This window comes from Cyprinodon variegatus, unplaced genomic scaffold (genome assembly GCF_000732505.1).
Source record: "Cyprinodon variegatus isolate N-32 unplaced genomic scaffold, C_variegatus-1.0 Scaffold1097, whole genome shotgun sequence".
NCBI classification, from domain to species: Eukaryota; Metazoa; Chordata; class Actinopteri; order Cyprinodontiformes; family Cyprinodontidae; genus Cyprinodon; species Cyprinodon variegatus.
The window spans coordinates 230,369-239,709 of record NW_015151550.1 but is presented as its reverse complement, the minus strand read 5'-3'; positions in this window follow the sequence as shown (position 1 = coordinate 239,709).

Here is a 9,341-nt window from a genome sequence, read left to right as displayed (position 1 = left end):
AGGAGCCAATTGATAGATCAAACTCATGCCGAAACCAGTCGGGAGAAGAGCAAAAACATCTTTTCCTCTGAGAAAAGCCTCCAGAGCAGTGTTTTGCTCTTCTTTCAGTGAAGAAATACTCTGTAATTCCGATAAAACTTGCTCGATAGCCACGCTAACGCTAGTTTCATCGGCTGAAGCCGCCATGTTCTTTAGACTGAACTGTCGCGCTTCTCGTTGCGTCACACCTCAACCCGCCTCAAAGCCAACGCTGATTGGACGTTCGTTTGGTGAACGGCTCCAAATTTTCTTTAATGGAGAGTCTCCAGACTGATTAGCGAGTGAAACCTTGAAAGGTCGCGAGATCAGGATGGTCTCACCAGGCTAGCTGGGAAACATCTTTGGGTTATAAATGTTGGTTCGAATGAATTTCACAAGCTAAGACTGCTGGTGAAGATTCTCAGTCATCCAGGTCAGTCATTCCAAATAAGTAAGAAAAAAAACAATCCACTGGACGTTGTTTCCAAATTTGAAGACATTTCTCTTCTCATCCAGGAAGCTTTTTCAATTCAAAATGTCAGGAATAGAGTTGAGTTTGAGGCTTTATAGAGTAGACCAACATACCAGGTATGGGGCGTTACACGCTAACAAAGAAGCCAACCGGCCCCATTTCCAAAGGAGTGGATCTGTTTGACAATTTGCTTGTTTTATAAATAAAAACAAGGCTTTGTTAGGCTAATCTATAAAGCCTGGAACTAAACGCTATTCCTGACATTTTGAATTGAAAAAGCTTACTAGATGGGAAGCGAAACATCTTCAAATTCAAAACTCCTGTAGATTGTTTGTTTTTACTTTCTTGGAATCACAAGCAAAGTCATAAAAAAACGGATTTACAGAGAAAAAACAGGACATGTTAGATTTTTTCTCCCAGTTTTATATATTCCCATTTTTTACCAACAGAATTCGGTAGGTCTGTTAATGCATAGATACAATTTGTCTCATAAATTTAAATGAAAAAATAGTAAATGAAAGATACTGAAATCATTGGCAAAATCCAAAAGCACACACTTATACCGAAAAAAACAGAAAAATGTTTACATCTACAGAAATGTTCTGCCTGCATCATAAATCCATCATGCGATAAATTGAGAAATGATGCTGGATTAAAAGCCGTCGTTGTTTATAAAGAGTTTTATATATAAAACTAATGGCCAGTAACGGCACATCTATATGATATAATATCTCCCTATATATAATGATCTTTTTTTATAGATGACAGAACGCCCGGCATTAACCTGCATGAAGCTGTTGGGGAGTTGAAGGTGAACCAGGACAGATTCTGACTCAAACTCTCTTCTTTTTTTAGCGTTCTCGGTTCGGCTGCTCCTTGAAGAAAAGCTCGCTGGTTTTCTGTTTCGTCGATATCGACTAAAGCAAAGGTCAGCGAATCCAAACCCACACAGAGACCTTCCTGCCAGAGTCTCTCTGGTTTCATTTGCAGAAAGTTTCCCCCAGAAACTCCGACTGGAAGGTGAGAGGGACGGATCGGCCCTGAAGGGAGCAGACTTTCCAAAGTGGAGAAAGTAATGATGCAGAAAGTTCACCGTTAGCTTCGCTTCTGTTCCAGAAACTTCTTCACATTTAGAGTCACAGTAAATGTAACCATTTGAACCAGAGTAAAGGTGTTATTCACCAACTTTAGCTTCCTAGAACTTTATTTAATCCCACTTCTATAAATTTAGAGAGAGCAACCTAACATACGTTCAATATTTAGATGGTTTAAAATTAATCCAAAGAGCAAAATAAGCCAGATTGGCATAAAACAACTGTAGAAATCTTTTGTCAGAATACAGTTGAGGATTAAAATAAGCGTGCATATGTGAGTGAAGTACAGGAGGTTGTGTGGAGACTAAATATAATCAGTATGTAGGCAGCGGCTCCTGGAAGCTGCTTTTTTTTGTCGGTTTCATGTTTGGGTTGCTGCCCAGGTTGGTAAGACACGTCCAACTGTTCCGTGTCCAAACAAGCCGCTCAAAGACGAGCCTGAGGAGAAGGGAAAAGACAAGCGAAGCGCTCTGTAAACTGCATTTCCAGAGATCTGCCTGGAGGAAGGAGCCTCTCTGCCCTGGTTTCTGCCTCTCTGGCGCTTTGATTAGAGGAGTTAAAAAGGACATCAAAGCTGAGCTGCAGCCAGTTTCCTTTAGAGAAACACTGGCTCTAATCCTCCTCTCTACTGAGTCGACACAGAGAGGGGAACCTCCAGCTGTCACTGAGGGCTTACTGAAGGACTCGCTTCATTATTACCATCAAGAGAGAACACAGTAATCCAACTTCTGCACCAAATATTACACATTTAGCCAATTTATGAGCAATAAACAAACCGAAGCATACGAGAGAGAAATCTGGGTGAACTTCTGTTGCTTCAGGCTCCAGTAGTTCTCCTCTGAAGCCGAAGATGTTTTTGCAGCAGATATGTCTGGAGGATCCGCATGATCTGGTGGAGAAGATGCTAAAGCTCTTCGCCTGGGAAACACAGGAGGCTTCAAATAACAAATAAAGAAAAGCTGGAATAAACATCAGAGATCATCATTTACTTTGTGTTCAGTATGTAATAAAAACACAGCTCTGCTCAGAAAGTTTCCTTCCACTCATTAGGTTCCATGAATGGATTCATTAGTCAGTCCGTCCGTCCGTCCGTCCGTCCGGACATGGAGGAGAAAATATTGCAATGCGTCGCAATAATTCAAGGATCGTGATGCATCGTGATAGAATCGCATCGTGACTTCTTTGGCAATACCCACCCCTACATTCAGCCCGCCTCTGAACCCAAAATCAACAATTTAACGGACTGCTGACTCCTGAAAAACCTTTACTGGGCTCCTCTACCAGAGCCCTGGGAGCTTCAGGGTTCTGCCAGTATCTCTGCTGTTCCTAGAACTGCACTCTTCTGGACTGAGATGTCTGATGTATTTCCAGGGATCTGCTGTAACTCCTCCAGTTTGGGGGTCACTGCCCCCCAATGACCATGGGTCCCACTGATGCCTTGACCTTCCAGCTCTTCTCTGAGCCCCTGGTATTTCTCTAGTTTCTCATGTTCCTTTTTCCTGATGTTGCAGTTGCTATGGCAACTACAACAGCTTTCCTCTGGTTTTTGTCCAGCAACACAATGTCCAGGGGGTTTGCCAATACCACATATATATATATATATATAAAACCCCCCCTCCCCACTAGGTATCTCTTTTAACCCCCACTGTAACCACTAGCAGTGATACCGACCCAGAGCATAATACTGCCACCACTAAACTTGATACTTGGTACAGTAGTAAACCCAAGGATTCAACGTCTAATTCTGATACATACCTGCTGATGATAATAAAGAACAATTTTTTATCTCATTGCTCTGAACAGTTAAACATCTGCTGGAGTTAAGATAAGAAAAAACATTTTTTCAAAGGATTTTAAATACCTGCTTAAAAACGGGAAGGCCCGAATGAGACTTTGCAGCATTTTTAGAAACTATAAGCAGGTTTAAAACAACCAGGATGAAACACAAACAGGTCAGAAATCCCATAAGTTTGATGATGATCTTAAAATGTGCCTCTTTAATTAGATTGCCTGAGCTGGACTCTGAGCAATCAGCTCGTTTAAAGAGGTCAATTTGACGTTGGTGGTCAACGTAAGAGGTTTTTGACGTGAACGCTTAATTTAAAGAAGCATCACTGGCTGGAAGCGGTCGACCCACCTCCAGAGTGATGGGTCGCCTCATTGATCAGGAACCGTCAAATCAATCCCGCCACGTCCTCAGCCCTGCAGACGCAAAATAAAAGCGGAGCTCTGGTGTGAGAGGAGACACACACCATGCTGCTGTAAGCGGCTGTCGCCCCTGATGGATCGTATGACCTGATGTCCTGAGGATATAGGACAGCGTGGCTTCAGAAGGCGCATTGCAGATCCTTCATCAATCATGGACAGACTTTTCCTTCTTTCTCTGATCCATCAGTCAAATCCAAACATTCAAGGAACAGATTTTATTAGCGTTAGTATTTTTAAAGCAGCAATCAGCTCTATAGACTGACTGCTGGTTCTACAACGTTGACTCAGGAGGGAAATAGAAACGCATGAATGTTAATCCAATTAAAAATGAACGATGAGCCATTATAAAATACTTTAAAAATTCAGGTTGCAACATAAAAAAGAAGAAAATAAAATAATTTTGCTAGGCACGGTAAATGAGGCGCGTCCTGGTCCACCTCAGCCTCATGCTGCAGCAGTCGGCCCTCCGGATCCGTCTTCTCTTCACAAACTGACAGTTAGCGAGATAGCCAGCTGGGGTTCAGGTTTCTTTGGGCTAAATTCAGTCTGGGAGTATTTTTTATATCAGAGAAGTTTATTCATCTCAGTTTTGTTCATTAGACCTGAACAGACTGAAAGGCAGTGATGCTCTCCTGATAAAGAAGAAAAACCCTGAATGAACTAAGCTGGTCCAGAGGTGAGCTGAGAATCACCCTGAAACCTTAAAGTTAATAAATTACTACTTTAATCTCACAGTATGGATGTTTTCTGTCCTGTTCTTAGGCTGAATCCAACAGGAAACCTTTTACCTCTTGGTTAATGGTGGATCCAATCATCCACCGTTTCTCTGATATTTGTTTTCTCTGATGTTAACCTGACCAGCGCCTCAGCTTGAAGTCTTAAGCCTCAACCTTTTAAATAAAAGCAGCCAAACACAGCAGTCAGGAAATTTGCTCAGTCTGACCAGAATTCATCTCAAATGTACTTTATAGTCATAATCCCAGGGTATATCTGCTCATAGATCTTCCAGCAATAAAGCCAGGCGCCCTGTTTTGAATTGTTTTTTTTTTTTATTTACATGTTTCTTTGTCATCTATAAGCAGTGAAACAGCTCATAGCAGGTGGATGTATTCAGGAGTGTTTTAGCTCAGTGGATGTTTCCTTCTTCCTGCCTCCTTTATAGGCATTAACCTAAAAACCGATGGCCTCCGGCCGCCTCCTCCACGCCGCTCAGATAAGGAGGTTTGGCGTTTGGCTGGAGTGGTGCACGTCGCTGTGGAAGCAGGCCATCTGCCGTCCAGCTTGGCAGGGGTTGAGGATGGCCCTGAGGGCGAGTCGGGGCGGGTCCTCCAGGTCCGGCTCAGTCTGTTTGATTTCTGCATTTCCATCCAGCCGTGAGCTCAGACTGCAGTCTGGGCGCAATCATTAGGATTTTCTCCTCGCCCTAAAAGATTATTTGCTCTTATTTAATCAGAAATGCTAACTCCCTCAGGCAGTTTTGCTTTCTTTACTTCAGTATTATTGTTGCGATTGAGAGCAAAACATTTCCACATTTACTGAAGTGTTTTAACTGGCATTAATAGAGATCTGCTGAAATATTCACACCTCTTGAACTATTTCACATCTTATCATGTCACGACCACAAACTTTAATGTTTAAAATTAAAACTACATTAGCAGATAAAATCAAGATGGTGTGATCCTTCAAATTCTTTGTTTTGAATATTTTACTCCAATCTCACTTTATTGTTGATCTATTTTATAGAATCATGAAATGGGGTGAATACAAATGAAAAGAGAAAATTTTACCACTTAAATCAGAAGTCTTCAAAGTTTTCCAGGCCAAAGACCCCCAGCTGATGGTGAGATGGAGCGGGGACCCCCTAACTTTATATATATATGAAATAGTGTTCTATCAAACTGGTTCTATAGTTACTGTATTACAGAGGGAGTAATGTAACTAAAGTAATCCCTCCCTGGGATTATTAAAGTATTTCTGATTCCTGGTTGATGGGACAGTGTCAGGACTCCTGTCCTTGTGTTTCTGTGCTTGTCTCCCTTCATCCACCAGGAGGCGCCTGGTTCTGGTCTGCCTCCTCACACACCTGCTGATGGTTTCCTCGTTAAACGGAGTGTTTTTAAGCTGCTGACTGCCACTACTTCGACGCCAGAGTGTTTGCCAGTTTAGGGAAGTCATCCTCCAAACTGGATCTCTCGGACCTTCTCTCCCTGGAAGGATCAACTGAGCTTCAAACTGAGCTGGGGTTCAAACAGGAGGTTTGGATCCACTTTCACCCAGAGATCGTTTGAGCTTCTCACTGAGAAAGGGATTCATCTCCACTACGACCCGTTCAAGTACCGCAGGAAATCTGAGGGACAGTCAGTTTCTCCGTTCACCAACTATCAACCGCTTTCTGGGTAAACCCTGTTCTGCCCTCCATCGAATCAGACAAACACTGGAACCACGGCACACAGACAGGAGTCAAGGATTCAACTACTTCTCTGGAAACGTGAGTCGGCAACCAAATCCTCTTCTCCAAGTTCACAAATCAAATTCCCCACTGAGCCTGAACTAACCGCTGTGTCTTCCCCTCACTTTACAGTTCCGGTTGAGCAGTGTTCAGAGCAACACTTCTCCCTCTGTTTTACTTCTTCAGTAAAACCCGTTAAACCTTTTCCCTGGTCTCTCTGTTCGGTTTTCTGCATTTTGGGTCAGAACTTTGTAACACCATGACAGACAGGTGTTGTGAATGAAACGGTGCCCAGCTTGAAAGAGCTCCTGTGTGTCAGTGAATGTGAGCATTGATGACTGAAAGACATCTTCTNAACCACGGCACACAGACAGGAGTCAAGGATTCAACTACTTCTGTGGAAACATGAGTCAGCAACCAAATCCTCTACTCGAAGTTCAACAGTCAAATTCCCCACTGAGCCTGAACTAACCGCTGTGTCTTCCCCTCACTTTGCAGTTCCGGCTAAGCAGTGTTCAGAGCAACACTTCTCCCTCTGTTTAACTTTTTCAATAAAACCTGTTAAACCTTTTCCCTGGTCTCTCTGTTCGGTTTTCTGCACTTTGGGTCAGAACTTTGTAACACCATGACAGACAGGTGTTGTGAATGAAACGGTGCCCAGCTTGAAAGAGCTCCTGTATGTCGCTGAATGTGAGCATTGATGACTGAAAGACATCTTCTGCCTCCATTTATCTGTTTACTACAGTCTGTTGGATTCATGTTAATGTGGATTTAAAGACATTTCAATTAGTGCAAGAAATTGCGGGGGGGAATATAAAAAAAGTCTAATCAACCAAAACTTTTGCGACCCCCATGCAGTACCTCCGCTGACCCCCCAGGGGTCGCGGACCCCCTGGTGAAGACCTCCGACTTAAAGGATCTGAAATACAATCATCTTGACTGATATGGTTTGGATTTGGTTAATTTATTTATATAATATTTTTATAAATTGTCTTCTGTAAATAAACTGTAATAAAAACCTTCCTTCGAATTAAGAAACGACTCCATGTCGGAGGATTTCAGAGAGTAGAAATCAAAAGAAACGGGATCATTTCTGAGCAAAAGAAGATCAAAGATGATCACGTTCTTCAAAGGGAGCAGCTATTTGCATGCACCCCCCCAGGACTCCTTATTAAGAGCCGGAGCCATCTGATGAAGCTGCACATCACTGTGTCGGAGGCTTTTATTGATTCAGTGACGCTGTGTGTAATAATACTCGAAGCGAGTTTAAAGAGGTCCGACAGGAACTTTCAACAGGATCTATCAAAGTGATTTGTTTGGTTTAATTTGCTGCACAGTTATTACAATCCTCCCCCAGAGGAGTTCACATCTAAAGAAGCCTCAGTCTGCTGTTATTGCCATTTTTTCCTCACATTGCTTTAGAGTTACGTCCCATAAGTAAGGAGAGAAACCACACATGTGGAAATAAATGTGTATAAACCGGATATTTATTTCAGTCTCAAGTATCCCCCCTGGTTTAACATCTTCCAAACATCCATCCATTGTTTTCTTTTTTGTGTTATCCAGCATTGGTTCATAGCTTTGAATTCAAAGCTTAATAGCTTTGAATTCAAAGCTTAATAGCTTTTCAACTATAGCTTCCTGTCTGCATTGAAAGAACTCAGCGTCTGAGCAGAACCCTGAATGTGAGCATTGATGGCTGGAAGACATCTTCTGCCTCCAGTTATCTGTTTACTACAGTCTGTTCCATTCATGTTAATGTTTAAGACTCTAACCCTCATCAGTTACTTTCATACAACTACAGGATCTGTTCCTGGTTTTATGAAGCTGAATCAAATAAGTGTTGCTTCATCCTCTAAAAACAAAGAAATGAACTGGGCATAGCAGCTTCAGTGCTAAGCTGAACTGACTGAATAAATGTTCAATAAACCACTCAGGTGTTATGATCAGTTGGCAGGAAATGAAGAAAAACAACTTCAAAGAAGTAAATTGAGTTGGGAAACAGAGAAAATGAGGAAAGGAACAGAAACAAACAAAAGAAACAACAATAATAACAGCTATACTGCTCCAGGAAATGAAGAAATATTTATTCCAACCTTTAGGGGATTTCATGAGCTCAGCATCCTTTGCTCCTAAAAAATAAACCATTGAAACCTTAATTTCCAGGAAGGGAATAAACTGCAGGGTGTGTCTGGAATAATGTTGTTTACTCAGGAAAAGGACGCTTCTGATAGCAGCCACTTTTCTAAGCAAATAACAGCTGAGCCATGCTTACACACTGAGCATGCACTCATTATGTTTTTCCATCCTGGACGGCCTGAAAGTGGCCGGAGTGCTGCCATCGTCCTCCCAAATGTTCACAACGGTTGCTTTTGGCAGCTCTTTGCAGGCTGCGGTCCAACGTACACGGAGCACCTGTCAGCTCCAACTGGAGCCGGAGAGCAAAACAACCCAGCTCCGCCCCTTTGAGGAGGCTGCACCGCAATTCAGTTATACATCATCACAAAAAGTGGCAAAGTTAATTGAAAAATCTCAGGGTTAAAATATGCAGCGATGCACGCTGATACTTCATGTAATACATTTTCACTAAACTGTCAACTATCTCCATTTTTCTCTTTTCAAACTACTAAATAAATTGTTTATTTTCAGTGCAAGCAGAAGGTTTCTGTTTGAAGTGTTGAACATAATTTAGTTTGGAAAAGATGTTTTATACAAATGTTCATAATTTATGATTTCTCTGATCCTGCCTTAAAACCCGATCCAGACCAAACCGGAACATCAGAACTTCAGAGTAAATGTCTAAGATGATCCCAAACATGTTCAAATGGGGAAAGATGGGGTTCAGTTGGAAGCCGTTCAAATACCAGTAACTCTATTCAATGAGGGAACACGACATCTCTGTGACCTTTGGCCTTTATTTTCTGTTCTGACTGAAGAGGAAACACAATAAGAGAAAAAATTTTAATTCAGTCCCTTCACATGAATCAGTTGCTGCATTTATCACTCAACAGACCCAAAGGGTTGGCTTTACAATTAGGCAAAACTAGACAGTTGCCCCATAAAACTCCTTTTACATGTATGGTTAATACAGATATTACTT